The sequence below is a fragment of the Balaenoptera acutorostrata genome, chromosome 14 (genome assembly GCF_949987535.1).
Source record: "Balaenoptera acutorostrata chromosome 14, mBalAcu1.1, whole genome shotgun sequence".
Classification (NCBI taxonomy): domain Eukaryota; kingdom Metazoa; phylum Chordata; class Mammalia; order Artiodactyla; family Balaenopteridae; genus Balaenoptera; species Balaenoptera acutorostrata.
In genome coordinates, this window is record NC_080077.1 from 20,239,204 (window position 1) to 20,265,479 (window position 26,276).

Here is a 26,276-nt window from a genome sequence, read left to right on the forward strand (position 1 = left end):
CAATATAATCAACATCTCGCTGTTCAAGAGTTACCTGGGATATGTTTTTAGCATCCTCACTTCCCCCATGTCCTGAAAAAAAAGCTCCTTCTTTTATGTAAAACCAAATACAAAACAAATACTTTTTTTCTGCTTTTCACTTAACAAACATACCATTTCAGCAGAAAGGGCAGGAGATTTGGAACCAATAAACTTTGTGTTTGTCTAGTTCTGGTTTTGCCAAAAATTCATTGTATGGCCTTGGGCAAGTCACTTAACATTTCTGAGCTGCAGAGTCTTCATCCGGTAAATGAGAAGGTTTTCTTGGGTGACCTCCATGAAGATCATTTTAGGCAAAATGCTATGTTCTTCATTCCATGGGTTGCAATTTACACGAGCTTGGATCTATTGTTTTCATATTAATATTTTTGCTTGTGTAGACAGCTCTCAGAATTCACTAATCATTCTTTGACCTGATGGTAATTTGTTTTGATAATATTGATTACAATAAGTGCCATTCATTTTTCATGATTAAGAAGAAAGTGTGTCCTTTGCCTCCATTCTATTCATATTTTTTGAGGCTATATTTCTCATCCTTTTAATCTCATAAATCTAGGAATGAAAATTGCTAAGAAGTGCAAACACAACAAACAGAATAAAATACAAAGACAAAATCAAACACACAAACCAACAAAAAATAAAGGTTAATATCAGAGGCTAAAAAATCCAAAGCAAGATTTAGAGGAATCTAGCAAGGAACTGTGATTTAAATTACCCACAAAATGACATCAGGTGAAGATGATCTCACTGGTTTTGTGAAAGGTGTTTCATTTCCTGGCTATTTTGACCTTTCAGTAAAATCTCTTCACCTTAGCAGTTGACTTCATTATCTTCTTCACATACTGCTCACCTGTACGTTTCTTAAGATGCCCTTTATCTGGGTGTCCTGAAGGACATTTTAGACAGAACTGAAGATGACTTTCAGCAGCCTCCATCCAGGATATGTTCACCCATTTCTGTGAAGGAGTCCAGATGTACTACCCCGATTTATGCCACTTTGGCATATTGATTATTTTTCAGCTAAAGGCAATTGAGAAATAACAGACACAAGAAGAATTCATTGCCCTCTTCCTGTCTGCCTGAAAGTAGGTCATAAATTCCTTCCCACCAACTATCTAGGATGAAGAAGAAACCCTTATCACTGGAGGTGGAGAGTCACACCAAGATTAGTCTGCGTAAACAAACCTTACTAAAATAATTATATTCCATTCATTTCCGCCATATATTTCCTAGTCACTTTCTCACAATTTATCATCCCTAGAAGCCCAAACCCCCTTCCTTTATCTAGTCATGTCTCCACAATTTATTGCCCTTTGTTAAAATAGTATATAAGCTCCCGAGTCTGTTTCTTTGGGTTTTCACTTTTCTGTGATACCCCTATGCACATAAAATTAAAAACATTAATAAAATTTGTATGCCTTTCCTACTGTTAATATGTATTTTGTCAATTCAATTCACAGGCCCCAGCCACTGAACTTGAAAGTAGAGGAAAAGATTTTTTCCTCCCCTACACCTGAAATCCATTTACTTTCTGGGAGAAGGCCAAGAGACCCTCTGCCAACAAGCCCTAACTGTGGCCTTTTAAAGAGGAAGAAGTGAATCTGTATAGCTGTAACGGCCAAGGGAAGTCAGGAAGGTGAAATGCAGTGATGCCAGATGGAATTTGGCTAGCAGAGAATCTTCGTGGTTGGTAAGAGGTCAGAACGTTTGGTAACTACATCCTTGTTACAATGTAGACTTTGACTTTCTGACTGTTTTCCTTTAGGTTATGTTTTATGTTTGTAGTCTGAAAATGTTTTCCACTAATTGCAATTTTTTTTTTAAACATCTTTAGTGGAGTATGATTGCTTTACAATGTTGTGTTAGTTTCTGCTGTATAACAAAGTAAATCAACTATATGCATACGTATATCCCCATATCCCCTCACTCTTGCATCTCCCTCCCACCCTCTCTATCCCACCCCTGTAGGTGGTCACAAAGCACCAAGCTGATCTCCCTGTGCTATGCAGCTGCTTCCCACTAGCTATCTATTTTACATTTGGTAGTGTGTATGTGTCAGTGCTACTCTCTCACTTCGTCCCAGCTTCCCCTCCCCCCCCCCCATGTCCTCAAGTCCATTCTGTATGTCTGCATCTTTATTCCTGCCCTGCCCCTAAGTTCATCAGAACAATTTTTGCCTCAGATTTCTTTGCAACAACTCTTGTTTTATTCAAGAAGCCTTAGTTTATTTACCACCATCTTTTTATATATAAAACTAAGTTTTTAAAGAAAAGTAAAGGTGTTTAAAAAGAGTCCAAAACATGGTGCAAATTACTTGTAAATGTACAGTATTTTGCCATGTAATTTTCTATGACTTTCGAGGGACAGAAACCAAGCAGAATGTGGTCTGAGTAGATTTTTGTGCACAATAATCTCCTCTAATATATCACACTTAGAGAAATTTATGTTAATTTGACCATTGCTTACCTTTGGAGGAGCTTTAGCATTTAATAGCCATCATTACAGCTGTATCCTTAATTCTGCTTCATTCATTTATTTAAAACATCTATTTAATACTTAAAATACGACAGGCACTGTGCCAGTGCTGAGAATACAAAGATGAAAATCCTGAGTTCTTGACTCACTTTGACTCCTTCAGTTGGCAAATATGGAGGCATTTGCTGAAAATTAGGTCAAGTGCCTATAAAATCTCTAATTTTTACTACATGAATTGCATAGCTTGTTTTCATGCAAATATGGTCCTAGAAAATTTTGGCTTAATGAATAAAAATAGCCCAAAGTATTTTCATTTATTGGAATAGCTTACCATTAAAGACTGATTCCAATAAAGAAGAGCAAATACATATATATGAATATATATATTCAATATTTCAATGTCTAGGAATATATTAATTCCTAAATATAGTTTTAAATTATTTTTAGTTCTTCACAAAACTGTTTTCATACATGCTTAATTTCTTGGTCACAAGAAACTGGTCACGCACCTTTAAATTAGAAAAAAATTGAGCATGCGTGTGTGCACGCGTGCATACGTGTGTTTACGAGTGTTGCATCCTCACATATAGTCAAAGTGGCTTCCAGTTCTGTCTTTTATAGACCAAAATTTATATTTGGCTTTGAATTGCTTATTTTTATTTTGTGATCGATCAGAAATAAGAACAGACTTGGCATAATTATAGTTATTCTAAAATTTAATACATTCTTTTAAGTGGAAATTGAAAATAATTTCTAATATATATGCCTGCTTTTTAAATTATCCAAATTTCTAAGTGATTTTAGGATTCTGCATTCACCATACACTTACTTTTTAATCTTACTTTGTACATTTTTTAAAGCCTCAGGATGTGTGTATAGGGGATTTCTAACAACCTAAACATTTAGCTAGATGTTAAGAGATCTTATGAAAGGGTGAATGTTTTCATACTATTTTTTTTTCATGTTTCTTTCCTTCCTCTCTTGTATAAAGTTTGGGTTATACAATGTGTGCCTATTACCTAAAAGACAAATTTCCTTAAAAAGAAAAACATTTTATTCTTTACTCACCATTCAGTTCAGATCAAACTTGACCAGAGATCCTTGCTATGGTTCAGAGCTGAAAATATGCACTTTTATGATCTCTCCCTACTATATGATTCTCACATGGGTATGAGAATCCCTGGTGTCATGAAAGAAAATCGCTGGGGGTCGATTTTTTTGAATTACAAATTCATTCCAGGTAAAAGGAGAAGGGAGATAGGTAGCGCTGAGAATAAAGCAAAGACATATCCTTCTGAAGCAAGTGTGGGGCTTTTCTGACCCTCAGAGACTTAAGTAAGTTTGTCTGAACCCCAGCTTGAGTGTCTGAGAATTTAGAGCCCTTCTCACCATGTCAGTAACTTCTGACATATTTTTTTCCCTTGTTGTTTCCTCTGGACTTTTTTCCATTAGTGTTTTAAGATATAGTGTATTAATAGAAAAGTTGAGATACAGTAAGGTCAACAGGTCAGGAGATAGTTGCCATGGCAAAGATATTTACTCCCATTTCCCAAGAGGGGGAGTCATGCCCAGCCATGGAGATCGCTTGGGGAATTATCAAGGTCAGCATGAAGCCGAGGGAAGGCGGGGAGTTGGTGGGAAGAGGGATGTGAGCAGGGGCCTTTACTGGGGTTTCACAGGAAACAACAGGCGAGGGAGGGTAAGCAGGCTTAGGATTGGCTAGTTTGAAAAATTGCAGCAGGCTCTGGGGGTTAGGAACTGTTCCTAGTCGTCTGGTAACTGGCACTGGGGTGAGAGAGCAGATGGGCAGTGGCCCAGAGTACAAGAGCCCAACAAAGGAGGTGGCTGGTGGTGTGGACTCCGGACTGGTGGGTTTGCATTTGAAAAGCCTGCTCCTGGGTGAGTTGCTGACTGTCTCCAGGAACTGGCTAACTCCGGGAGGGCCCGCAAGACCCCAGATGTCAAAGCATCAGAATACCGAAAACAAAAGGACAAACAACTAGGTCCAACTCCCTATCTTGGTTCTTCCCCTTAAAGACCTGAGCCAAAAGTATAGCCCTTTCATCAGTTCCCACAAAAGTTCTCATCACACCAAGAATTTTGTTAGTTTAGTCTTTAAAGCGTGAAAGGAAAGTTACAAGGAGTTATAAACAACTGTCTTTTTCTAGCTCCTTGTTTCCTGTCCAGTGCAAACAACAATTTCCCCCTCCTTCCCTCCGGTAGGGCAAATCCTTACATTTAGGCCCTCCAAGGTCTTAGTTTCTACTACAACCAGGGGTTTCAAATAATTTTCTGAGCATTGGTAGATCACTTCTCCTTATGATAAATGCTTCTGTCGACTGCTAAGAAAATAAAAATTCCCTATCTCATACTGATAACATCAAAACATATATAAACATCACACTGATAAGATGGTTGGAGGAGAACCGAAAGTAACAAAAGCAAGAAGTGGCTTTAACCGTGAAACTGAAGTGAAGGTACAGAATGTGTCACTGTTGACTTCTAGTGACAGTTTTGGCAGCAGTGTTGATAAACCTGCCATGACTTTGCTCCCAGAGGCAGGATGTGGTCTGTGAGCTTATGTAGACGGAATTTATTGTATATGCTAATATTATTATAATGCAATTTGTGTTACCGTTTTGGGGGAATCAAGGACAGTTTGCTAGACAGCACAGGAAAGGGCTCCTGGGCATACAAACCCTGCCTGGTGTGTAGCTGTTTCTATAACTGCGTACAACTTGTGCCCTTGGTTATTCTGGGCCAAGCAAAAACCAGAAAACAACCTATGAGTATCTTTATGAGTATAAAGTATCTCTGTGAGTATAAATATCTGCCCACATAAGGCACATGTGATGGTTAATTTTATGTGTAAACTTGACTGGGCTGTAGGATATCCAGATAGCTGGTAAAACATTATTTCTGGGTGTGTCTGTGAAGGTGTTTCTAGAAGAGATTTAGCATTTGACTTGGTAGACTGAATAAAGATCACACTCACATGTGAGATGGCATCATCCGTTCCTTTGAGGGCCTGGAGAAAACAAAAAGGCAGAGGGGTGAATTTGCTCTCTGAGCTGGGACAACCAGTGCTCCTGGGGTTCTCAGTCTTTTGGAATCAAACTGACTTACACCCCAGCTTTCCTAGTTCCCTGTTGGTTATGTTTCTCTGGAGAACCCTGAGTAATACTTGAGTAACTGGGAGCAAGTGTTCCTGATCCGTGGAATAAAAGCTATGCGGTTTGTTTGCTGTGTTCCCTTGGACCTGACTGAGGCTCACAATCTCATTTGTGAAATGGAAATAACGCCTGGATCACATGACTGCATGAATTACTCCAAAGAATGTATTTAAAAGTGTTTAGCCTCAAGTTTAGTACTGTTGGTCGTTACCATTCTCTGGCTAAATTAATCTCAAGTACAATTACAACCTAAATCTCAGCGTAATCAACACTTTCATGTGTCTGAAACTGATTGATGGGCACAATATTTGTTACAACGTTCAGACATTCTAGAGACAAAAGAAATTGGACAGAGATTTACTTCTGAAATACATGTTGGCTCGTCTTCCTGCCAGCTGCAAGTGTTTTGAGCCGAACTGGAGGGGTAATCAAGCCTGACGGTACGAGATACTCCTCTCGATGGAGCCAGGGCTGCTGACTGTGGTTCAGGCTTCATCATCGTCAGATAAGTGGTGCTTCGAGGAGCTGGAGAGGGAGAGGATGCAGAGTGGGCCACAAAGAACTCTTGATGAAGAGCTGTGAGTACTCTCTGATTTGCATTCAAAGAAATCAAGAATTTACTGCCAAGGCATCTTGATTTTGCCATAGCTGCTTCCTTCTTATTTCCAAGTTATTATTATACGTGTATTAAGCTCTCACGGTGCATGGCACAAAGCAAGTAAAGAAAGCCCTGTCGTAGGGCAGCTTCTGCTGTATCTTTTAAACCAAAGTTTAGGATTACCCACCAATAGAATAGCACGGTAAATGAAGCAGCTAATAGGATACTTCTGGACCTTTTCCTAGTTATTCTGCGATATCAAAACAAGTTATGTTTAATGACTGAAATTATCAGTATATCTGTGGCTAACCACTACCGTCAGGATGTGGGACAGACTGGGAAGGAGAGGATTAAATAAGCCCCGTAATCCACTTTCTGTTGGTTCTGAGAGACTGAATATACATACAGACAATGGCCAGACCACAGACAAAAGCAGAACTTCCACCCACAACCTGAAGCAACCTGCCCAGGAAACCAACCCCTTACCAACAATAAGCAGTGCAGGGACTTCCCTGGTGGCGCAGTGGTTAAGAATCCGCCTGCCAATGCGGGGGACACAGGTTTGATCCCTGATCCGGGAAGATCCCACATGCCGCGGAGCAACTAAACCCGCAAGCCACAACTACTGAGCCCGCACGCCACAGCTACTGAAGCCCCTGCGCCTAAAGCCTGTGCTCTGCAACGAAGAGTAGCCCCCGCTTGCTGCAGCTAGAGAAAGCCCATGTGCAGCAATGAAGACCAACACAGCTATTAATTAATTAAGTAATTAACTAATTAATTAAAAATAAGCAGTGCAGGAGGAACACGGCCTGCAGTAAGTCACACTTGAAGGAAGCCAGATTTCTAGCTCTAGTGACAAGACACAAAGCTAAACAATAACTTCTGTAACAATCAGCCCCAAATGGCCAGGACATGATTAATAATTGACAGCTTCCTGGGCTTCTCTGGTGGTGCAGTGGTTGGGAATCCATTTGCCGGTGCAGAGGACATGGGTTTGAGCCTTGGTCTGGGAGGATCCCACATGCTGCGGAGCAACTGGGCCCCTGGGCCACAGCTACTGAGCTTGCGCTCTAGAACCCACAAGGCACAACTACTGAGGTTGTGCTCTGGAGCTGGCAAGCCACAACTACTGAAGCCCACGTGCCTAGAGCCCGTGCTTTGCGGCGGGAGAAGCCACCGCAATGAGAAGCCCACACACCGCAACGAAGAGTAGCCCCCGCTCACCACAAGGAGACCCGCACAGCAACGAGGACCCAATGCAGCCAAAAATAAATGAATAAAATAAATATATTAAAAAATAAAATAAAATAATTGACAGCTTCCCTAATTTTGCTCCCATGTTCAACTTAGGACCAACCAGAGAAAGCCAAATATGTACCTCTAACCAATCAGAGAGCACTTCTGCTTATCCCACCCACGGCTTCTCTGTGCCAACATCCTCCAATCTGGGTACGCTTGAAGTCTTCCCTTTTTTTCACTCTGAAGTTTTCCCACTCCTCTGCCTGCCTTTGAGTGTCTACCAAGTGATGATGGCTGATACCCTTGCTGTAGCAAGTTCAGAATTGCCTTTGCTTTCCTCATTTGGTTGGTCTTCATTCACTTCCATAGTTCTAAGGGCAAGAGGGCTGAGGATGGATGGTTCCATACAAATACTGCTCCTCCCCCACCCCCAGGGGAGAACTCAGTGACCTCCAAGACTGGCCAATGGCATCCGCATCCTAAGTGGACTGCCCAGTGTGTTTGTGTGCAAGTGGGTGAACACAGAGACCTGAATGTGTGCGGGCAACCAAAGCTCATATCTTAGCAATGAACCTGAGAGACTGGGTATAGAAATGGCAAAAACAAAACAGCACAGCCCCTCCAGGACTCTGAGAGGATTAAGTTGGAAAGTCAATAGCTTGCAAAGAACCACAAAATACAAACTGAGCAGTACTTTCAAGTGTTCAATGTACTGCTGTGAAATCTCAAAACACTACTGACTATAGCAATTTTATGACAATATTCTTCTAACTTTTAAACTGTTTTTGACATAGCCTTGAAATTCATTTAAAAGGATTTTCCCCCTACCTTAAACACATCAAAGCGGGGCTTCAGGCAGAGGGATAACTCAGGGAGTTTCAGTACTATGAAAGTCAATTTGGAAAAGGTAAACTCACAAAGTAAAAGTGCAGTTACAAAAGCATCATTGGAAGAAACAAAACCCAATAGAAGTTACTAACAACAGAGCATTTTCACTCAGTTTCACTTACCAAAAATAACTGTAGACACAACACAATTGTGATTAAGACCTTTTACCTGTAGAATGGATCTTCCTTACCTCACTAATTTTCAGTGCTAATTGAGCTGTATTTCTTCAATTACTTGATTGCTTCTTATTTGTGTGTTATTAGCTACAAGGGTCATTGCTGCAGTGCTGGGAGCCCCCACTGGGGCTTTAGAAATCTGGAGGCTCCTACTTACCCCCTTAGGTTGGTAGTTCTTAACCGTGGCAGTTCATTATAACCAGCCCACCTCAGACCAATTAAATCATAACCTCTCAGTATATTTTCAAAAAGAGCTCCCCAGTGATTCTAATGGGAACAGAGTTGAAAAAACACTCTCCTTGAAGAAGCAAGATTTCCTTGACAGTAAATGTCACCTTGAATTGTATTCACTTTGTTTGAGGGTTGTCAAAATTTAATAAAGCAACTTTTACCTTGTCCGTTTTAAAGTGATCGTATCACAGAGTTACAAACCGGAGTCTCTGGAACCTTGCCTGGTTTTTTCAATACCGTGTGTCCCAGGACCCAAGGGGGTGGTGGTGGGGTCACCTGACTTGGAATTATAGGATGTGGAAGGCAGATTCATGGATTACTTCTCTGTTGCTTCAGTTTTCAATATGAAGATGATCAGCCTCATATAGGAGGCAAAGGGTTGACGAGTGATCATATGCCAAGTTGGTTGTCTGAATGGCCAGTGAGGACACAGTATCTCATGCTGGCTCTGTAAGACAGTCCAGTGTTCTTTCACCATTGCCAGAGACCGCCCAAAGGACATGGGACCTTCAGATGTGGTGGCACCTTTGCATTGATGAATTAGAGAAAGCCTTAGGAAACTGATTTAGAGACCTGGGTTCTGCACTTATTGGGCCTCTGAGGTCTCAGATTTGGATGCAGAGATATCACCAAGTGACTCTTCATGAGGGACTCAGTTTTTTAGAATTCACGAGATCACAAATAGAGTAAAGATCACCTTCAGAATAGAATAAATCAGAACAGTGTGACTAGACTGTCTAAAACCTTCAGTACCTGGGCAATTAGGGGAGGAAAGCTAGAGTGCCAGCTCCTTCACCAATCCTCTCCTAAGGTGGCAGGGGATCTGGCCTTTGAGCTCCCATTGCCTGGAACTTTCCTTGAACAGACACATCTGGTGACAGCATTTGAAGCCTCCTGAGAAGTGAATATTTAGAAAGGGCTCTGCATTCCTGATTTACTTAGAATATATTTTTGTAGAAATGACTGCTTTAGATCGTCTCTTAATTTCTCCCACCCCCTTTAACTGTCGGAGCTTCGTCCTCTATTAAATGGGTATGGTTTTCCTTAGCATTTGGAAAGATATAAAATATGCTCATTGTTCTTGAACTTCTCATTAGTCTAGGAAAAAAGAGTTTCGACAACTAGCTGCTGGACAATCATCAACAGGAAGACACTGGAACTCACCAAAAAAGATACCCCACATCCAAAGACAAAGGAGAAACCACAGTGAGATTGTACGAGGGGCGCAATCACAATAAAATCAAATCCCATAACTTCTGGGTGGGTGACTCACAAACTGGAGAACAATTCTACCACAGAAGTCTACCCAATGGAGTGGAGGTTCTGAGCCCCACATCAGGCTTCCCAACCTGGGAATCCGGAAACAGGAGGAGGAATTCCTAGAGAATCAGACTTTGAAGGCTAACGGGATTTGATTGCAGGACTTCCACAGGACTGGGGGAAACAGAGACTCGAATCTTGGAGGGCACACACAAAGTAGTGTGTGCATTGGGACACAGGGGAAGGAGCAGTGACACCATAGGAGACTGAACCAGACCTACCTGCTAGTGTTGGAGGGACTCCTGCAGAGGTGGGAGGTGGCTGTGGCTCACTGTGAGGACAAGGACACTGGCAGCAGAAGTTCTGGGAAGTACTCATCAGCGTGAAACCCACCGAAGAGCCCAGGTAGGCTCCAGTGTTGGGTTGCCTCAGGCCAAACAACCAACAGGGAGGGAACCCAGCCCCACCCATCAGCAGACAAATGGATTAAAGTTTTACTGAGCTCTGCCTGCCAAAGCAACAGCCAGCTCTACCCACCACCAGTCCCTCCCATCAGGAAACATGCACAAGCCACTTAGGTAGCCTCATCCACCAGAGGGCAGGCAGCAGAAGCAAGAAGAACTACAATCCTGCAGCTGTGGAATGAAAACCACATTCACAGAAAGATAGGCAAGATGAAAAGGCAGAGGGCTATATACCAGATGAAGGAACAAGATAAAACCCCAGAAAAACAACTAAATGAAGTGGAGATAGGCAACCTTCCAGAAAAAGAATTCAGAATAATGATAGTGAAGATGAACCAGGACCTCAGGGAAAAAAATGGAGGCAAAGATCAAGAAGATGCAAGAAATGTTTAACCAAGATCTAAAAGAATTAAAGAACAAACAAACAGAGATGAACAACACAATAACTGAAATGAAAACTACACTAGAAGGAATCAATAACAGAATAACTGAGGCAGAGGAACGGATAAGTGACCTGGAAGACAGAATGGTGGAATTCACTGCTGCAGAACAGAATAAAGAAAAAAGAATGAAAAGAAATGAAGACAGCCTAAGAGACCTCTGGGACAAAATTAAACGCAACAACATTTGCATTATAGGGGTCCCAGAAGGAGAAGAGAGAGAGAAAGGACACAAGAAAATATTTGAAGAGATTATAGTCGAAAACTTCCCTAACATGGAAAGGAAATAGCCACCCAAGTCCAAGAAGAGCAGAGAGTCCCATACAGGATAAACCCAAGGAGAAACATGCCGAGACACATAGTAATCAAATTGGCAAAAATTAAAGACAAAAATTATTGAAAGCAGCAAGGGAAAAATGACAAATAACATACAAGGGAACTCCCATAAGGTTAACAGCTGATTTCTCAGCAGAAACTCTACAAGCCAGAAGGGAGTGGCATGATATACTTAAATTGATGAAAGGGAAGAACCTACAACCAAGATTACTCTGCCCGGCAAGGATCTCACTCAGATTTGATGGAGAAATCAAAAGCTTTACAGACAGGGAAAAGCTAAGAGAATTCATCACCACAAAACCAGCTCTACAACAAATGCTAAAGGAACTTCTCTAAGTGGGAAACACAAGAGAAGAAAAGGACCTACAAAAACAAACCCAAAACAATTAACAAAATGGTCATAGGAATATACATATCGATAATTACCTTAAGCGTGAATGGATTAAATGCTCCAAACAAAAGACACAGACTTGCTGAATGGATACAAAAACAAGACCCACATATATGCTGTCTACAAGAGACCCACTTCAGACCTAGGGACACATACAGACTGAAAGTGGGGGGTTGGAAAAAGATATTCCATGCGAATGGAAATCAAAAGAAAGCTGGAGTAGCAATACTCATATCAGATAAAATAGACTTTAAAATAAAGAATGTTACAAGAGACAAGGAAGGACACTACATAATGATCAAGGGATCAATCCAAGAAGAAGATAGATAAAACAATTATAAATATATATGCACCCGACATAGGAGCACCTCAATACATAATGCAACTGCTAACAGCTATAAAAGAGGAAATCGACAGTAACACAATAATAGTGGGGGACTTTAACACCTCACTTACACCAATGGACAGATCATCCAAACAGAAAATTAATAAGGAAACACAAGCTTTAAATGGCACAATAGACCAGATAGATTTAATTGATATTTATAGGACATTCCATCCAAAAAGAGAAGATTACACTTTCTTCTCAAGTGTGCACAGAACATTCTCCAGGATCATATCTTGGGTCACAAATCAAGCCTCAGTAAACTTAAGAAAATTGAAATCATATCAAGCATCTTTTCTGGCCAAAACGCTATGAGATTAGAAAGCAATTACAGGGGAAAAACGTAAAAAACACAAACACATGGAGGCTAAACAATACGTTACTAAATAACCAAGAGATCACTGAAGAAATCAAAGAGGAAATCAAAAAACACCTAGAGACAAATGATAATGAAAACACGACGATCCAAAACCTATGGGATGCAGCAAAAGCAGTTCTAAGAGGGAAGTTTATAGCTATACAAGCCTACCTCAAGAAACAAGAAAAATCTCAAATAAACAATCTAAACTTACACCTAAAGGAAACAGAGAAAGAGGAACAAACAAAACCCAAAGTTAGCAGAAGGAAAGAAATCATAAAGATCAGAGAAGAAATAAATGAAATAGATAGAAACAAAGAAAACAATAGCAAAGATCAATAAGACTAAAAGCTGGTTCTTTGCGACGATAAACAAAATTGATACACCATTAGCCAGACTCATCAAGAAAAAGAGGGAGGGGACTCAAATCAATAAAATTAGAAATGAAAAAGGAGAAGTTACAACAGACACCACAGAAATACAAAGCATCCTAAGAGACTACTATAAGCAACTCTATGCCAATAAAATGGACAACCTGGAAGAAATGGACAAATTCTTAGAAAGGTAAAACCTTCCAAGACTGAACCAGGAAGAAAGAGAAAATATGAACAGACCAATCACAAGTAATGAAATTGACACTGTGATTAAAAATCTTCCAACAAACAGAAGTCCAGGACCAGATGGCTTCACAGGTGAATTCTATCAAACATTTAGAGAAGAGCTAACACCCATCCTTCTCAGACTCTTCCAAAAAACTGCAGAGGAAGGAACACTCCCAAACTCATTCTACGGGGCCACCATCACCCTGATACCAAAACCAGACAAAGATACTACATAAAAAGAAAATTACAGGGCTTCCCTGGTGGCGCAGTGGTTGAGAGTCTGCCTGCTAGTGCAGGGGACACGGGTTTGAGCCCTGGTCTGGGAAGATCCCACGTGCCGCGGAGCGGCTGGGCCCGTGAGCCACAACTACTGAGCCTGCGCGTCTGGAGCCTGTGCCCCGCAACGGGAGGGGCCGCGATAGTGAAAGGCCCGCGCACCGCGATGAAGAGTGGCCCCCGCTTGCCGCAACTGGAGAAAGCCCTCGCACGAACCGAAGACCCAACACAGCCAAAAATAAAATAAATAAAGTAGCTATAAAAAAAAAAAAAAAAAGAAAATTACAGACCAATATCACTGAAGAATATAGATGCAAAAATCCTCAACAAAATACTAGCAAACAGAGTCCAACAACACATTAAAAGGATCATACACCATGATCAAGTGGGATTTATCCCAGGGATGCAAGGATTCTTCAGTATACACAAATCAATCAATGTGATACACCATATTAATAAATTGAAGAAGAAAAACCATATGATCATCTCAATAGATACAGAAAAACTTTTGACAAAATTCAACACCCATTTATGATAAAAACTCTCCAGAGAGTGGGCATAGAGGGAATCTACCTCAACATAATAAAGGCCATATACGACAAACCCACAGCAAACATCATTCTCAATGGTGAAAAACTGAAAGCATTTCCTCTAAGATCAGGAACAAGACAAGGATGTCCACTCTCACCCCTATTATTCAACATAGTTTTGGAAGTCCTAGCCACGGCAATCAGAGAAGAAAAAGAAATAAAAGAATACAAATTGGAAAAGAAGAAGTAAAACTGTCACTGTTTGCAGGTGACATGATACTATACTTAGAGAATCCTAAAGATGCCACCAGAACACTACTAGAGTTAATCAATGAATTTGGTAAAGTTGCAGGATACAAAATTAATGCAGAGAAATCTCTTGCATTCCTATACACTAATGATGAAAAATCTGAAAGAGAAATTAAGGAAACACTCCCATTTACCATTGCAACAGAAAGAATAAAATACCTAAGAATAAACCTACCTAGGGAGACAAAAGACCTGTATGCAGAAAACTATAAGACCCTGTTGAAAGAAATTAAAGATGATACCAACAGATGGAGAGATATACCATGTTCTTGGATTGGAAGAATCAATATTGTGAAAATGACTATACTACCCAAAGCAATCTACAGATTCAATGCAATCCCTATCAAATTACCAATGGCATTTTTTACAGAACTAGAACAAGAAATCTTAAAATTTGTATGGAGACACAAAAGACCCCGAAAAGCCAAAGCAGTCTTGAGGGAAAAAAACGGAGCTGGAGGAATCAGGCTCCCTGACTTCAGACTATACTACAAAGCTACAGTAATCAAGACAATATGGTACTGGCACAAAAACAGAAATATAGAACAATGGAACAGAATAGAAAGCCCAGAGATAAACCCACACACCTATGGTCAACTAATCTATGACAAAGGAGGCAAGGATATACAATGGAGAAAAGACAGTCTCTTCAATAAGTGGTGCTGGGAAAACTGGACAGCTACATGTAAAAGAATGAAATTAGAACACTCCCTAACACCATATACAAAAATAAACTCAAAATGGATCTGAGACCTAAATGTAAGACCAGACACTATAAAACTCTTAGAGGAAAACATAGGAAGAACACTCTCTGACATAAATCACAGCAAGATCCTTTTTGACTCACCTCCTAGAGTAATGGAAATAAAAACAAAAATAAACAAATGGGACCTAATGAAACTTCAAAGCTTTTGCACAGCAAAGGAAACCATAAACAAGATGAAAAGACAACCCTCAGAATGGGAGAAAATATTTGCAAACAAATCAACGGACAAAGGATTAATCTCCAAAATATATAAACAGCTCATGCAGCTCAATATTAAAAAAACAAACAACCCAATCAAAAAATGGGCAGAAGACCTAAATAGGCATTACTCCAAAGAGGACATGCAGATGGCCAAGAAGCACATGAAAAGCTGCTCAACATCACTAATTATTAGAGAATTGCAAATCAAAACTACAATGAGGTATCACCTCACACCAGTTAGAATGGGCATCTTCAGAAAATCTACAAACAACAAATGCTGGAGAGGGTGTGGAGAAAAGAGAACCCTCTTACACTGCTGGTGGGAATGTAAATTGATACAGCCACTATGGAGAACAGTACGGAGGTTCCTTAAAAAACTAAAAATAGAGCTACCACATGACCCAGCAATCCCACTACTGGGCATATACCCTGAGAAAACCATAATTCAAAAAGACACATGCACCCCAATATTCATTGCAGCACAATTTACAATAACCAGGTCATGGAAGCAATGTAAATGCCCATCGACAGACAAATGGATAAAGAAGATGTGGCACATATATATAATGGAATATTACTCAGCCATAAAAAGGAACGAAATTGGGTTATTTGTAGAGACGTGGATGAATCTAGAGACTGTCATACAGAGTGAAGTAAGTCAGAAAGAGAAAAACAAATATCGCCTGTTAACGCATATTTGTGGAACCTAGAAAAATGGTATAGATGAACCAGTTTGCAGGGCAGAAATAGAGACACAGATGTAGAGAACAAATGTATGGACACCAAGGAGGAAAGCAGTGGGGGAGTGGGGGGAGTGGTGTGATGAATTGGGAGATTGGGAATGACATGTATACACTTATGTGTATAAAATTGATGACTAATAAGAACCTGCTTTATAAAAAAATAAATAAAATTAAATTTAAAAAAAAAAGAGTTTCAGGATAATATGCGCCCTCACCCTCACTCAAGGTAGAGAAGTGCCTCAAGGATATTGCTTTGTGTATGATTCCTTTCAGAGGTGGGTGAGGTACGCTGGCACCCCTAATTGTGTCTTTATTGCTTACCAGTAACTGAGCACTACCCTTGCAGAAGCACAAAGATGGTCTATGAGTAAAATCATTTTAGCATAAGCGATGCTTTTACCATTCAGCAGATTCTCAATTACATTTGCAAGTGGAATAAGGGGGCATAAGTAAGTGAAATCATAAAGAGTATTATAGTTAAAAATTTTTTTTAAGTTTTTAAATGTTTTTAGTAGGCTTTATTTCTTAGACCAGTTTTAGCTTCACAGCAAAACTGAGCAGAAGTTACAGAGATTTCCCATATACTCTCTGCCCCCATACACACATAGCCTCTTCTATTATCAGCATACCCTACTGGAGTGGTACATTTATTACAACTGGTGAACCTACATTGACACATCATTATCATCCAAAGTTCATAGTTTACATTAGGATTCACTCTTGATGTTGTATATTCTGTGGGTTTGCAGAAAGGTATAATGACATGTGTCCACCCTTATAGTATCATACAGAGTAGTGTCAGTGCCCTATCTATTCATCCCTCCCCCGCCTTAAGATTTAATTAGTCAATCCAATAACTCCTCTTCCAAAACTGTGTTAATTTATTCAACAAATATTGTGTGAATGCTTGTCAGCTGCCACACACTGATCCAGGCACTGGACACACAGCAATAAACAAAGCAGCTCAAGATCCAGTCTCTCCAATAAAAAATAATTAAAAATTAATTTTTAAAATCCGTTCTCTCTCAAATTTTAGAGGGAGAGAGATAAACAATAAACCAGTACACGAATAACATAATCTGAAAAGGAATTAGTGTTGTGAAGAAGACAGAACGGGTAACATACTAGATAGTGATGGGGGTGGTGCAGGGCTTCTCTATAATGGGCAGCTGAGGAGTCACCTTTCTGAGGGGGGTGCATATGAGCTGATACCTGACCCATGAGAAAGACTCAGCCATTCAGAGATTGGGAGGAGAGTGCGGCATAGAGCGAAAAACAAATTTAATTTTTCCCCTAAACAGGAATAAACTGGTGCATTTGAGAAATGGAAAGAAGCCCTTTGTGCCTGGGGCATAGTGAGGGAACTGGAGAAAGGCAGGAGGGGAAGAGAGGTTCATGGGACCAGACCGTGCAAGGCTTCCGAGGTCACGGTAAGGCACTCAGGTTTTTTCCCAGGTGAAACGGGAAGGCATGGTAGGCTGTGAAAAAGGGGAGTGCGTTTTATGAAATCACGTGAACTACTTGGTGGAGACTAGTGGAGACTTTGTGGAGAGAGGAGGGAGGAAGAATGGGAAGCCATAAGATGGGTTAAGAGGCCCTTGCAGTGGTCTAGGTGAGGGCTGGCTGTGGCTTGGACGATAGTGGTTGCAGTGGACACAGAGAGAAATGAACAAGGAGGTAGAGTCAACAGGCCTCGATGATGGACCAGAAACAGGAGGTGAAGGAACAAGGGCAATCAAAGGTGACCGACGGTGGTATCAACATTTACAAGACAGGAAAGAATAAGAAAGAAACAGGTATTTTTTGTTTTGTGGGGGAGGTTTGGTGGGATCGGTAGTTGTGTTAGAACTGTTAACGCAGTTAACTGGAAGCCCATCAGTGTTGTCGGGCTGAATCAGCAGCTGGGTGGAAAAGATTTTTGGTGCCCTAGAAAGAGTTGGGCTGAAGATGTAGATCTGGGAATCATCAGTGAAGAAATTGTATTTAAAGTCAAGGGACTAGATGAGATCATCTAAAGGAGAAGATTCAGGGAGGAAAGAAGAGGACCTATCTTGGACCCTGGCAGGGGAGGAAGAAATGGTACGAAGCCTGAAAAGAGTGGCCAAAGTGGAAGCAACTTGATATTTCAGTGGAAAGGACGTCAGCCAGATAGGAGTGTGTTGAAGAGAAAACGGGAGGTGGATACAGCAAATATTTCCATAAGTTTTTCTGTGAAGGGGAGAGAGAGGAGCAACTAGCTGGAGCGGGGTGTGAGGTCAAAGGAAGATTTATTTATTTACTCTTATGACAGAGCTACCAGAGCCTGTTTGTCAGCTGATGGTTATGGGGTGAACCGGTCAATGCTAGAGTCAGACAGCAAAATCCAGAGGCTTGGTTGTAACGTCTTCCTACCACCCCATCCAGCAGGATGAATTTATTCTCGTGTTTCAAACCATAGGGTTTGCTTAATAATATTTGTAACATTTTATCATGGTAAATTATGTAAATTTCTGTCTCCCAAGTGAATTGTACACTCCTTGGGAGAACAGGTCTCCTTTATTAATTGTCGACTCTGTCAAGCTCTTTATTAGGCACCTTCTATGTGTGATCTCAGTACCTCTTCACAACAGCCCTTTCTGGGAGATATAATCTTCTTTATTTTATAGATGAAGAAATCCAGGCTCAAACAGGCTAACTGACATACAGTAATGTGGGTGGTGAGTCGAACGCCGAGCTGAGATTCCAGCTCACCTCTGCCTGACTCTAAGCCACGCATTTTCTGTCCCTGCACTTCTTCTTCAGTGTCTTCTCTCTGCACCCTGGTGCCTGCTCAGCACAGCTCAGCATCAAGCATGTACTAACCAGAAATTCCATAACGGTGAATGAAGTAAAACAAAGCTCCAGTGATAGACCTTAACAGCCTGCTATTCAATTGCTCCGTCGTTCTCCTGTTTCTGATAATATATTCCATCTGTGGATCTAGAGGGGATATCCTAGATGGTTCACACCCATACTGGTCCCTCTACTGGAATCCCACTGCAGGTCTTGATCAGGAGAGAGGCAGAAACAGGGGAGCTGGTGCTGGAGGGCAGCTGAGCTCCGGGCAACAGCTGCTGCCTGCTTGCGATTGGCTTGCTGGGGGACGAGCAGCTGGAAGCCGAGAACCGTTGGCTAAGTAAGTGAAGGTGATTTGCTGCAATAAGGCAATGGCACAAAGTCAGAGAGTTTAATTCTTTTTTTTTTAACATCAAAGTGATGATTATTTCCTTTTGTTTGGAAGTTTTCCTTCTCTGGAGTCTTTTGCCAAATTTATCACATAGTTAAGATAACCTCATGCAATTTGCTTGCAAAAAAATAGAAGATTTCATTTTCGAAGCTTTGGTATTTTATTTCAGTCATCAAATACACGTGCTTCTTTGTTTCATGTAAATTTAATGTAGAAAAACAGTGTTGTCCAGTTGCCAGAAAGGTAGATACTGAGCCAAGAGCCGAATATTTGCTGTAGCTGAATGAAGCCAATCCATTGTACCTTATCTATGCCAACAGTTTTCTATATACTTTGGGGACTACAAAATAATTGCTATTCTTAGGAATTTTCATGTAATTGGGATCCCAGGATGTGAACAAATACTTCAACCACCATAACAGTAGGATTCAATTAAGTGCCAATCATTCATTCAGAAAGCCCATACTGTTTACCTATTGTGTACTCAGATATTATGTTAAGAAGTATGGGAAGTTTGACTAAAAAAACAATGTTCTGCCCTCAACAAGTTCACAGTTCAGAGGGGAGAAAGACAAATTAAAAATAACTAATTTACAATATGATAGTCTTTTTTTTTATATACATCTTTATTGGAGTATAATTGCTTCACAATGCTGTGCTAGTTTCTGTTGTACAACAAAGTGAATCAGCCATATGCATACATATAGCCCCATATTCCCTCCCTCTTAAGCCTCCCTCCCACCCTCGCTACCCCACCCTTCTAAGTCATCGCAAAGCACCGAACTGATCTCCCTGTGCTATGCTGCTGCTTCCCACTAGCTATCTATTTTACATTTGGTAGCGTATATATGTCAATGCTACTCTTACTTTGCCCCAGCTTCCCCTTCCCCGCAGACCCTGTGTCCTCAAGTCCATTCTCTATGTCTGTGTCTTTATTCCTGCCCTGCCACTAGGTTCATGAGTACCATTTTTTTTAGATTCCATATACATGCGTTAGCATACAGTATTTGTTTTTCTCTTTCTGACTTACTTCACTCTGTATGACAGACTCTAGGTCCATCCACCTCACTACAAATAACTCAATTTTGTTGTTTTTTATGGCTGAGTAATATTCCATTGTATATATGTGCCAGATCTTCTTTATCCATTCATCAACAGGAGGCTTTGGGGACATATAATGAGATCCTAAACCCACTAAGAAACTCTGAGAAGGCTTTTTGGAAGAGGACCTGCTTGAGTTCACTATGAAGGATGAGCCATAGTTAAGGAGGTGAAGAAGGTGGTGGGATGGGGATGAGCATTTCTGGAAGACAGAAAAGTACTGGCAAAGGTGAAGATTTATGAATAAGGAGAGTGTCTTGGAGAAATTGGTTGTAATTTGATGTGGCTGGAGTGCCAGCTGAATGTGGGGTGGGGCAGGTAGGGGAATTCAAGGCTGGAGTTAGGCAGCACGAGATAATACTCAGCTGCCTAGCTTTGCTAAAGGAGAGTGGATTTTGTCCTGAAATCCTCCTCCAGTGAAACACTTAAAGGAGATTTGCATTTTAGGAATAATACTCCCAAAGGAATATGGAAGATGGGTTTGAAAATGGACAAAACCAGAGCCAAGAGGCTGGGAAGTTACTGCAGTAATCAGTTTTGACATGATAAGGGTATGCATTCCAGATGGTGGAAGTGGGACTGGAGAAAGAAGACAGTTTAAAATATAGATTCACGATAGATAGCTAGTGGGAAGCAGCCGCGTAGCACAGGGAGATCAGCTCGGTGCTTTGTGACCACCTAGAGGGGTGGGATAGGGAGGGTGGGAGGGAGACGCAAGAGGGAGGGGATATGGGGATATATGTATATGTATAGCTGACTCACTTTGTTATACAGCAGAAACTAACACACCATTGTAAAGCAATTATATTCCAATAAAGATGTTAAAAAAATATAGATTCATGAGATTAAACCAACAAAGGTTGTTAATTATTTTAATGTTGCTGGTTGGGAAAGAAGTCTAGTAAGTCCTTGTTTCTGCCTTAGGTAGATTAAATAAATGACATCATTTTCTGGTTCTGCTGGTGGTGGGGCAGGGGAAGGATAAAATGATGAGTTCACCCCAGGACAAGTTCTATCTGAGGTACTTGTTCCACATCTAAGTGGGGACAGCCAACAGGTAGAGAGTATCTAAGCTGATTGTACAGACAGAAAATCATCTCAAAACATGCAATATTTAGAACCAGGGTAGTTAATGTGGAAACGATGTGGAAATGTGGATCTTCACCAGTTTGTAGGTATTAAATTCTTTGACAGCTTCATCACTCACATGATCATACTCTAGACATTGTCACTCTCAATACATCCAACCCCTCCAGAATCTTAATTTCATTCATTCCACTCTCTGACCACTACTTCCTATATTGACAGCTTACTTCCTCTAGTATATTAATTCCAATGATGTGTCTACCCCACCAGGTCCAACAGTTCCATGTTTACATATTTTTCATTAAGTGTTTCACCATTTTTTCACTATAACTTATTCCTTCATGGCTCATGATCCCTGCTTGTACACCTTAAATTTACGGTCAATCCTTCTAATCACTTTCCTACTCCCTCTTGTTTCATTGCACTTAGTTGATAAACAACAGCACTGGTTACGTCCAACCCTCTGCCCACTACAAGTGCCTGAACCTGTGCAACTGACTGTGGTTGGAAAGAACACACAACTTTATTGACTGGTCTCATTTTAACATTCTTGACCTTGGATTGCAAGTGGGTCCTTCAAGAGCTGCCTGGCAACCAGGTAAGATTTCCTTCTCTCTTATTACACTAGATGGCCTCACCCCAGTCCCTTCCTCACTTTTAGGAGATGAATTTGCGTTCTATTTCAGTGAGAAAATTAGATAATTGGATAATGTACATGAAAACATCTACAGAATCCTCTATAACATCTATCAGATCCAGCACACATACTCTGCTTTTTTGTCCATTATCATAAATAAATTCTTCATGCTCCTATTGCAAACCAGACATTCCAAATGTGTGTACATTAGGCCCTTTATCATCTTGCATACACAAGGACATCACTGCAGCAATTTTCTCTCTTATCTCATCAATTTTTCACTCTTTGCTCAATCATTCCCACCAACACACAAACTGAAATAGTTCTCCATTTTAAAAATAACCTTTTTCACCATCATTTTTGCTCCCCTTTGCTGCAGAATTCTAATTCTCCTTTTGTTCATTCTTAATCCTCCTCCAATTAGGCCCTCATCTTTTCCATTCCACCAAAACTGCTCTTGTCAAAGTGACCATCAGCCTCCATGTGGTCAAATCCATTTCAGGTCTCATTGTCCCTCTATGTAGCACTTGACATAGTTGATGACTCCCTCCTTCTGGATACTTCCTTTGGCATCCAGCCTTCTTTGTTTTTCTCCAACATTGCTGTTGCTCCTTCTAAATTGTCTTTTCTGGTGTCTTACCTCTTAATATTTGAGTACCCTAGATCTCAATTTTTGGTTCTGTTCTATTCCCCATCAAAACTCATTTCCTTAGTCATATCATCCTGTTACTTAGTTTTAAATTTTATGCTAATGTCTCCCAAATTTATGACTTCTGTCTAGACCATTCTCCTGAATACAGACTTGTATATTCAACTACTTGCTCAATATTTCCACTTAGATGTGTAATAGATATTTCACACTTCACAAGTCCAGAACTGACCTCCTGACACTTCCTCCCCTCTCAACATTATCTACCCACAGACTTCCTCATCTCAGTTGATGGCAGCTCTGTTCTACCAGATGCTAGAGCCAAAAATCTTGAGTTGTGCTTAACTCTTTTATTTCTCATATCCTGTATCTGGTTTATTAGAAAATACTGTTGGATATAACTTCCAAACATAATAGGGAAGTGAACACTTCTCACACATCATCATTCCCATCCTTGTCCAAACCACCAACATCTCGTGTGGATAACTGCAATAGCCTCTTGACTGGTCTCCCTGACTTTACCTCTGCCTCTTTACATCCATGCTGAATATACTAGCCAGAGTGATCCTTTTAAAACATAAGCTTGATTGCAAACCTTCTAAGCTCAGAACCCTATAATGGCTCCTTATTTCACTCAGCATAAAAGTACTATAACGATCTAAAAATCCCTGCATGACCTGAGTCATCATCACCTTTCTGAGTTCATCCTTTACTATGTATGCTCCCTTTGCTCCTTTGCTGTTCCTTGGGCATCTCAAACATGCACATGCCTTAGGACCTTTGTACTTGCTGTTCCTTCTGCCTTACTTGTTATATACATGGCTAACTCTTCACATCTTTCAAGTCATTGATTAACTATTATCTTCTCAATGAAATCTACCCTAACTACCCTACTTAGGATTACCAGCTGCCTGCCCCCCACTCCCCTGGTCCTTGTGATCCCTTTTACCTTGTTCTATTTTTTTTCTGTAGCTTTTGACATCGTCAAACATTATATGATTTATTTATTTATTTTGTTCATAGCTTATTGCCTATAAGTTCACAGGTATCTTTGTGGGGTTTTTTTTTAATTGCTTTATTTCAAGGACCTAGAAAAATGCCTAGCACAATGCAGATTCTCCATAAATATTTACGGAAATAAATAATATTGAATGAGAGAAAATGTACATATGCAAAATAATTTGTGTCAGTTTCAGGAGGCTCCCTTACCACCATATGAGGCTGATCTACAGACTCTGGGATAAGTACCCCAGGTAGAGGTTGAGAGTAGCAGAAACCAATGAACACATTACCATTTTAGGAATGACTAGAAAAAAGAGGAATATAGGAAGGAGACAGACGGAGGGTCAGAGATGCAAGTATAAAATCAAATCTAAGAGGTGCCACAGAGATAGAGGTGGGGCTTTGGGAAGAGTGTCAGATGCTGCAGAGAAAGAAAATGAAGTGAAGGCTGACGGTGTCTACTGAGTGTTGGGATTAGGAGGCCATCACCCACCTAGGTAGAGAAAACAGGCAGATGCAGCAGGAGAAAAGTGAATGAAAAAAGAGAGAGCAGAGAAAAAATACAGACAGCATTTCAAGACATTTGAATATGAGAAAAAAGAATTAGGAAAACATAGTCGAAGAAGCTTCTTTGTTACAAAGATGGGCAAGATCGGATCATGTTTAAGTGCTGAAGAGAAGGGGCTGTAGAGTCAGTGAAGAATGCGGAATCTCAGAGTGAGAGAGATCAGTGTAGTTTGGGGAAGGAAAACTAAACTTAAAGGGTGGGGAGGATTTGGCTATGCAAGTATTCAATCTCAAAATATGAGGCAAAGTTTATGTTATACTGGTTGAGATTGTACCAACTGTTGGAATTCATAATGTAGTCCTGCCCTGCAATTTATTACTAGATATGTGACCTTGGAAATGATTTTGGGTCTAAAGTTCCTCATCTTCAGAATGCAGCTGACAATAGAATCTTGCCCATGGAGGTATTACGAGAATTGAGTGAGATGGCTTTTCTATCTGGATGCCAACCTGAGACCTACCTGCCCCTCAAAGTCTAGGGCAGATTGGCTTAAACCTTTGCCATTTTAACAGTATGCGAAAGTCTGAAGGCTTTCTCCAGAGCTGTTTGATCCCCTGGGATCTTACATCCTGGGGTCACTTGGCTCCCTTCTGTGTGCTCTTTAGCTGCCCTACACTGTATAAGCTCCAGTGAGGACCTCTCTTCTTTCTGTGGCTTCTTCAAGAAAACTTTTCTTAATTTTAAAATATAACTTAAAAGCCATTATTAAAAAAAAAAATCATTCAGTGATTTTTACAGAAAACCAGTAGGGAGAAGAGTGAAGCTGGAGGGGGGATTATATTAGCAATTTCTTCCTGGAGGGAAGAGTCAATGGCACTCTTGTACTATTTCTTTGCCGTATTGCATTTTTTCCGAGTCTTGAGTCTGTCTCCATGCTGCTACTCCTCACTCCCTCCCATTCTCCTTTGCTCTTCTGTTCCCTTTCAGGAGTTAAATCTCCACAGTAGATTATACAGGGACGCTTTCTCTCTCCTCTGAAGTCTGGAAGACACTTCAAAATAGAGCCCTAATAGGGGCTTTTCCCCCTAATCACTTATCAAGATATTCCTCCAAAGGAAGACAACTCTTCTAAGAGAAATTCAGAAGCCAACTATTTAAATAATAAAGTTTCTGGGGCTTCCCTGGTGGCGCGGTCGTTGAGAGTCTGCCTGCCAATGCAGGGGACAAGGGTTCGAGCCCTGGTCCGGGAAGATCCCACATGCCGCGGAGCAACTGGGCCCGTGAGCCACAACTACTGAGCCTTCGCGTCTGGAGCCTGTGCTCTGCAATGGGAGAGGCCACGATAGTGAGAGGCCCGCGCACCGCGATGAAGAGTGGCCCCCGCTTGCTGCACCTAGAGAAAGCCCTGGCACAGAAACGAAGACCCAACACAGCCAAAAATAAATAAATAAATAAATGTAAAATAAATAAATAAATAAATAAAAGTTTCTTCATCCTATGACATTTATAAAGTACCTGAGTTAGCAAATCTCGCTATTATTATTAGAAGGAAAAGGAGCATTCAGTTCTCATCCTAACCTGGGCTCTGGCAGCAGAGTGTGGAATACTTACAGCACTTCTTGATTCCATTTTTGCCATATTTGGGCACTCAAACCTTTCTTCCATGTTCCAGCCCTGCCTTTCCAGCTGCCAACTCAGTCTCTACTTCTGGATGTCTGGTTGGCATCTTACAGTTACGCCACTTATGTTTCAATAGAATGGGCCCTTCCCTATGCTATGCTATGTTGGAGTTCTGGATTGTGACTCTGAGGTCATAGCATAGGCTCACACGGTAGTTGATGGCAGGGGGCAAAGTGAGTAAAGGAATGATTCATTTCTCTTACCTCAGGATAAATAGGTGACATCCTTAATCTCTTCTACTCAAAGGTAACTGTTAGTCAATTCCAAACACGAAAAAAGTGATTAGTAGACTTACTATGTCATAACCTTTATTTTTGTGAGTTTCACACAACCTGGAGCTGATCCCTGGGTAAATGCCATTCTGATTCCATTAAAGTTAAATTTCACACAGACAGTAAAGGGCAAAGCAAGAGCTGAAAGTAATTACAGAGAAGAGTGCACATCTGCTCCACCAGAGTGTCCATCTTGCTGCTGATGCTGACACAGATTAATCCCTTCTCAGAACTGGCTGAGCAGCTTGAATGGTAG

At 40.8% G+C, this 26,276-nt stretch overlaps 1 long non-coding RNA gene across 1 annotated transcript; it reads left to right on the top strand.

Annotated features, from left to right (window-relative positions):
- The first annotated feature begins 1,508 nt into the window (after positions 1–1,508).
- On the top strand, positions 1,509–25,252 carry LOC130704794 (uncharacterized). Its single transcript, XR_009005281.1, has 3 exons — positions 1,509–1,736; positions 21,702–21,870; positions 25,056–25,252. It is a non-coding gene; the product is annotated as an uncharacterized LOC130704794 (long non-coding RNA).
- Positions 25,253–26,276: the final 1,024 nt, after the last annotated feature.